Source organism: Anopheles ziemanni, chromosome 3 (genome assembly GCF_943734765.1).
Source record: "Anopheles ziemanni chromosome 3, idAnoZiCoDA_A2_x.2, whole genome shotgun sequence".
Lineage (NCBI taxonomy): Eukaryota > Metazoa > Arthropoda > Insecta > Diptera > Culicidae > Anopheles > Anopheles ziemanni.
The window spans coordinates 38,827,953-38,835,613 of NC_080706.1; positions in this window are offsets into that span (position 1 = coordinate 38,827,953).

The following is a 7,661-nucleotide window of genomic DNA, read 5'->3' on the forward strand; positions in this document are numbered from 1 at the left end:
AACGGACGAATAGGGGGCAAAACGAGGTCGATCCCAGGCCTGGGTGGAAGTTCGCTGCATTCGAGCGGATAAAGTGCAAGCACCAGTCGAGGTTTGGGGTGGTCCGGGAGAGGGGCGAAAAGGAAACACCCGTAACCATACGACCCGTCGAGAGGAGCATAAGTTACGAGCCAGTGTACAGTAATTCAATTGTTTTCAATAATTTGAAACAAAAAAGCTATTAACAACATGACCGCCCCTTCGTTTTCTTGTATTGCCGTTTTACGACGCTCGAAACGGTGCCTTGTGTGGGGTGGTTTCCACCGGGCGATACGTCCAAGACGGTCGATTGTGAACCGTATGTCCACCGAAAGCAATGATCAGACTGCAGCCATGTGCTGACGATACTGTTAATACAATACAGTGACGACGAAAAATCGCCACAAGGATTAAAATGAGTATCATAAAATATTGAATAATAAAATTTATTTTCCACATCTTTCGGGTAAAATGTGAGAGTTACCAAATTAAAAATTTAATTTAAAAAAAAACAGCGGAAACGCTGGTTATTTATAAATTTAAAAAATATCGAAACAAGTCAAAGATGTGATTTATCTGTAACTTAAAACATTGCTTGTTAGACGCAGAGTTTTTTTAGAAAATAAATTAATTTGCATTTCCCAATTTATGAATTAAAACAACATTTCATTTCAGATAAACCTCCAACAAAGACAAACAAACAACGAAAACCTTGTACTATAAGAATATCTATGCAAACATATAAAACATGCGGCTTATTTCGCTAAGCTATGTAGATGCGTTCTCGTACATCCTCGGTGTATCGCGGTTGGTGGGTGGTTTTATGTTGGTATGTTTCACGCGGAGCGTACTTTACATACTGCAAATTTCCACCCCCAACCCACCCACATCCGACTACCATACTGAGAAGATAGCGACGAAATATGATTTCAGTTTAAACGGAGTGCGCTTACAGCAACAATGCGCACGAGGGTCAAGACAAAGCTCTGCAGGCGTTCTCGACCCTTGTTCTTGGGCCAGGCTTCGCAAGTGCGACTGTGATTGCTACACAACAACGAGCCAAAACAGCCGACACGATTCGCGTCCGATTTTATTGTCCATATTCGCGCCGAAGTGGGTTTTACCTGGTGTATCGTTGTTCTTGTTATAATATCGAATGTTCTTGAATTGAGTCCTCCTTATATTATTCCTTCCTAAAGGTAATAGTGTTCCATACTGTATTACAACACCTGCTAGCGTTTCTGTTTTTCATTCTATTTTTAATCATAATTTTTCCAATCCTTTTTAGAAAAGTATATTGACTAATGAAATTTAAAGTTATCCAAAAGCAATTCATCCATTTTTGCAATGCTCACCCAGCCTGCCAAATTGGATATTATGTGACCAAAACGGACACAACGGAATCGGGTTTTACTCCATGTAAAGAAAACGCCATGCGAAAGAAAATGACGCAAGCAACGACGGGACATAGCCAACGTCTTAGTATCCGTAACGGGCCCAAATCAAGACGAAGCGCGGGTAAAGGAGTGCGAAAGATAACATAAAATTGAACAGAATATAACAAGATTTGCCCAGTTAAATATACCTTAACAGTCCTCCTCTTTTTTTTTCCTGTGTCTCTCTCCAAGTGCTCCACCATTGAACGTTACTTACTACCAACCCCGACCCCCGTTTGCAGGAACGTACAATGTTACAGCGGGCTCGGGGAAGGTGGAGGGAAAAGGTAAAAGAATAAAAAAAATAAAGCAAAAAATACTATCGCAAAATTTCATCGAACAGGCGAGACGCAACGCGCGAAGAATGGAGCCCCGAGATCGCCGCGATCGCTCGATGGTGGCATGGTTTTTCACGCTTTTAAATCGCAACATAGCACATACCATCATACTCCCGCCGGCGTGACCACTTCCCACTTCCCGTGATGCACTGACTCCGAACGGCGTTTCGGGCGAACGTTATGAAAATAAATATGACGACTATCCACCGCGCGCATCCACCGCGAGACTGCATGGCGAGTGTCTTGGTCGCCGAAGTCCCGAAGCCCGAGCGAAGATTCCGCCCAAAAAAGGCACGCTGGAGCTCGCTTGGCTGCCGCAGCACACATCGGGACATCGCATGCACATCCTGGGAGCTTATGCGCGCGATGGCGAGCGCTATCCGTCTTGCTGGCGATGCTGGGTTTAAGCTCGGCCTCGGGGTTGACCGGAGGCTGAGGAGCGGCGAATGTGATCGAAAAGACGCTCGAATATCACGCAGGGAGTCCGCGGGGCGGCGGCGGTGCAGGCGAATATAAATATGAAATAATATCGAACCTTGTAGCGATCATCAGCAGGAAGCTGCAGCAGCAACCGAAACCGAGGCGACCAACGGAGAGCTGGGCCGGCAAAGGTAAGCTGTCGTTTTGCGAACGTGCAGAAGCGTTCAGTAGGAAGGGGGCCGTGGGCAACGGATGGGAGGCTCGAGCGGACCGGCAGTGGGCAGGGAAAGCGTGCTAACAGAGAAATGCATGTAGCCTAACATATTCCATGCCATGTTTCCATTTCCTTAGAAACGGACCTCGCCAGACAGCTTGGGGTCCATATTTCAGCCGAGCTGCAGAAGGTCGCGTCCGCTACGTGTGTGCGGGGATAGACACCACCACCATGGCCTCTCCTACGAAGGATGGCAAGGCAAGGGGGCCCAGTTCGCCCGGTTTGCCACGCAGCCTCTCTTGCCGTTTGGCAAGTGACATTGAATTATCCAGCGTGAAATTGCAGTCCCCGTGGGGTCGATACGATCAACAGTCAACATTTTGCATTGTTCCTAGCCTCAATTAATTCAGCATTAAGGCACACTCGAGCCCGCGCGACCGGGGGTGTATGGGATGCGGCCGCACAGCAAGGGGTTTCCCGGGAAATGCACTCGGGTCCGGTGGACGCCGAGAGTCTCTGCGTCAGCAGCAGCAGCTGCACCATGGTCGCTGACCACGTGGGAGGCAGAAATTCCATCGCTGTCAATAGCCAGATTTCTCCTGAGAGGTGGTTATCGCTTAGCCGACTTCTGGTCATGTCCACGTTCAGCCCTTTGATATGAGCAAGACATGCAAGCAAGACAGGATTATCGAACTATGAACAAATAGATTGTGAAAACAGTTTTACAAACCAAAATGTTAAGCTAAAGTGTTTGTTTTGTTTAGATCTAAACTCTATCCAACAGTCATAAAAGAATGAAAAAAATTTTATGCTGTCTTATTCTACCTGAAAATGTCTAAAGCATTTTCATTTCTTCTACCTCTTCAACTCCGGTCCAGCAATAAATTTTAATCTATGAACTACGGTATTTTGTAATTGTTAAATAGAATTATATTTTTTTGTAAATTTAAGATAAATTTTCTGCCCATAACTTACTGATTACGTTGAGAAATTCACATTTTCATGAACTTGATTGAATCATCAAGTTTCAAGAAATAATGAAACTAGCTGAGTACAGTTGTACACTTCTTGTTGCTGACTTTTTAGCACAAAACTTTCGAAGAATCTAGAGAAAAGGCCCCAGCACAATTAAAAGATTCTATTTCAATCATTTCGCGTAGTGATTAATATTTGTAACGTGTTGTAACAAAACCTACCATTTTGTGTAATATAATGTGTTATAAAAGAAGATTCATAAGGTGAATTACCGATAGGAATAGCATTTCTTGCTTCAAATTTCGGCCAATTAGAACCAGTAAATGCCATGACCGCAGTGTTTAATGGGAATTCAGACCTTTTTAGCTTTGACATTTCCCAAGTTACTTTTCGTCACTCTGTGTGCGTATTTTGCTTAGTTTTGTTAAATAGTTCATAAGTGTTCATGTAGAATCTACAGTCTAGAAAACAGTTTAGTATTTCTGTAGCCAAAAATTTCTGAACATTGTACACTATTTGAATGCCTTTCAATTTTGTAGTTTCATAGTTTCATGAAAACCTTTGTCGATCTGCTTGGTTTTAATACCTTCCAGGATTTTGGGTATGATGATGAATCGCACGTCATACCCCAACATAGGTTTGAGGATAGCGGCGTTATTTTTGAGATCGGTATCGTATTGGGATCGAAGTATACGCACTGCCAAAATCGTATTTTCTTGAAATAGTAAAGGAAAAAAAATATTTGTAACCTTATTTATAAAACAAACCAATCGCCGAAAATTGTAGGCCAAGGATGTAATCGATTCATAATTACCCCCCGGTTATAATTCCACATCAATTAGTCTAGCAACAGTTAAACAAACATATTTTGCACGAGACCGGTGAACGGACCGCTATCAAACACATGTTTCGCCTAGACGAGCAGCAACATCTGCATGTTAACAACATAATTATCACTTTCGCGTCGAATTTCGCGTACCAGAAGTGCTACCTGCGCCTAGTTTCCAAGGAACTTGGCGCACGCACGCTCCGCACACGAGAAGGAGGAATTTTTCGCGTAATACGCCGCTCGTTTCCACATTGTTTTGAGCCATGTAATACGGATGTAACACTTATCAGCAGGATTTGATGGCAGAATGGAAGCATTCATCATGTGCTGCGATGAGCAGTGCGTACGCTGAAATACGCACTAGCAGAAGAATGAAGTACATAAGAAGGCATGCGCTTACGGTTAGCGATGTGGAACGCAACCCTGCCGTGAACTTTCCCCTTCATGGTGCCAAAGACGCTGTTCGACAGGTGAAAATTATTCAAAAGAGTGAATAAAAAAACCTAATAAATTAAACCACACTAGAGGGCATTTTGTGGTGGAAGGTATGCATTAAAACATTTTTGCTTTTGTCCTAAAAAGGATACATTTTAGCGAACGTCATGGGAAGCGTAACTCAGCATTTAAAAATGATTCCTTAGGTTCCGCTTCTCCTCCGAACACTTTTTTTGCAATAGTTGAAAAACTCTTGCCATAGAAAGGAAACATTGTGGGGATCTTATTATAGTACCTACGAACCGTTCCGGCCAATTATGGAAATGTATTCCACCCCAGCCTTGTACCGTTGATAAACACCACGGAAAGGGGTGAGATCTGCGTCGGGAAGTTTCGTTGCGCACTAGTTATGCGTTGATAAACGGCCGGTAAACATCATTTGCACTCATCGTACGATTAAAATTTAAAGAAAAAAGCACAATGCAAGAGAAAACAAAACGATCCAAGGGAATTAACATTCACGTTGATCAATCCGAAGGGTTAAATGATGGATTAATAACTTTAAAGGCGCAGGATAACAAGAAACGATGCAGCTGCCACGCGATCAGCAAGGGGTTGATGGTCCAGGGTAAGGTTTGTTTCAGCTCCGAAGGGATTATCCCAACCGATCGCGATCAGCAAAAATGATAATTTTCTTTGATCGAACATTAAGAACCGCTAAACGGCATGTTGTTGTTAGTGAAATTAAAAACGAATAGATGGCCACTAAATATGGGACATAAAAACAAACTGTTCGAACGGAAACATCGTAGCATTAAAAGTGAAACTAAACCGAAACCCAGTTTTTACCAAACTATACTTTGTGGATCAATCATCATCCTTGGCCCGCTCGCCTTCGGGAAACTCGCCGAACCCCACGGTTTCGGAAGCACATCAACATATCATGTACCTGTCGCTCACTGGCTGGCGCACGCAACACGCACGCAAAAGACGCTCCAACACGGAAACGCGATACGCGGACCGCGACCGGGTGCCATAAAAATGGCAACATTAAAAACAAAACCAAAAAAAACCCATATAAGAGTCCCGAAGCTAGCTGGACGGACGAAACGAACGCGCAGACGCTCGTCGGAGTATCACGAGCGGCAGCTGCATGAATTTAATTAACATCATTAATGTAATTGCACACGTCATAATCCTTTATCATGTCCTCCGGCGGGGAAAACGCAGCAGGTTAAGGCGCACGCAAAAGGTTTCCCTCGATCGGGATGATCGCGATCCTATGCTTTTTTTGTTTTGAACTCTCGATCATCTTGATTATTTGATTAAGTTCTTTCGGCACGAAGGGAGCGTGTTGTGTGTGTGTGCGCACTCGCCAAAGAGATGAAAGACAGTTCCGTGACCGGAGCCAATACGATTAAAATCGATGATCCTTGTTAGGAGCCTTCTTAAGCGTGTCTAATTGTGCAATTATCATGAACACCATCGGGATCGAGCCGAGCGCGAGATGCCGACGCACCGATACCGCCGATTCGATATCCGTCCCATCCGGAGATCGGTTCCGGAAGCCGAAAGCACATCTTGGCCGGGAAGGAGACACCCCAATATGGTGAGAAAAAGTGGCAGGAATAAAAACGGGCGATCTAAAATGCGGCACGCTCTGGCGGGCTTAAGTGAAACCCTCGAAAATGGAAAGGATTTCGGTACCCCGGTCTGATTATAGTTATTAGGATGGGTGTAATTGTTTGATTAATCATAAGCCCGGCCAAAACGATGCAAATTACCGATGAAAGGCTAAGCAATTATCGTACATGTCGTTTTTACTCGTTCAAGGACGTTTCCTTTTATGTAGCTCGTGTCGCAACAGGTTGTTGAAATGGGAAGATAACGTTATCCCAACATCTAGATGCATTTACGCTGATGAAATAATTTGAGGGATTTCCAGCTGTAAGCGGGACCATAAAGGATTGTATTTAACAACTGTTTGGTGAAATTACATTGAATGCTATTTATACCTGACATTATATTCGTTTTCTTTGTCAAGACAAGAGATGATTAACAGGGACACAATATAATAACATTGACACACACTTTGTGAGAGTACTTCAAGTACCCGAATAATGAACTATTTTCCTTATTGGATAGCGTGAAATTGGGTAGAATTATCCGCTAGTTAATACAGAACTTATTGTTAATTTTGATAACAGAATCGCTTTTTTTAACGTACTGCATTTTTAAAAGCAAATAAAATTAATTTGTTTTGAAGTAGCATACATGCAGAAAACAAAATTGATACTAATTTCGACTGAGTTTTCGATAACTAAATAATAATGATCGATCCTTTCATTTTTCGCCTAATTGGCAGGTAAACGAGCAAATGAGGTACATCGGCGCACAACAGGTGATGAAAACAAAATTGAAAAATATCAACGGACGAAGCCTTATTTACGCTTTATGCAATTGCCACACCTGTATTTAATTAAATTTATATGATAAATTTATGAAATATTTAAGGCGACAAAATATGCCAATAAGTATATGACAAAAGCTGAAACTGGACACCTTCTTATGCTTTGTTGTATGAAAAACAAATATACAAATCTGAACTGCAGAATGCTTCCCGAAAGCAATTCGACGAAATTAAACATCGTGTAAGTTTGTATCCTTTTCGAGAAATTCCTTTTCAAATTAAGCGTTAGTTCAACGAGCCACACATTCGTGTTGGAACACATGTCCTTTGTCCATGTTGTACCGGATTCGGCAATAATTAAAACGATCCAAGTTCCCTGCCAACCGACCAAAAACAGCCGCAACCAATTGTCACGACGAAGCCAACAAATGGCGGAAAAAAAAGATCGAAGTGTGAACAAAATTCCTCACCAAAAGGAACGCATGGCATTCCACGGTTCGCCCGTTCCGAAGTCGTCAACGAGTCTATTGCGTTTGACGCACCAAATTGCGCTGGATGCGGAATCGGCAGACAGGACTACGGACCG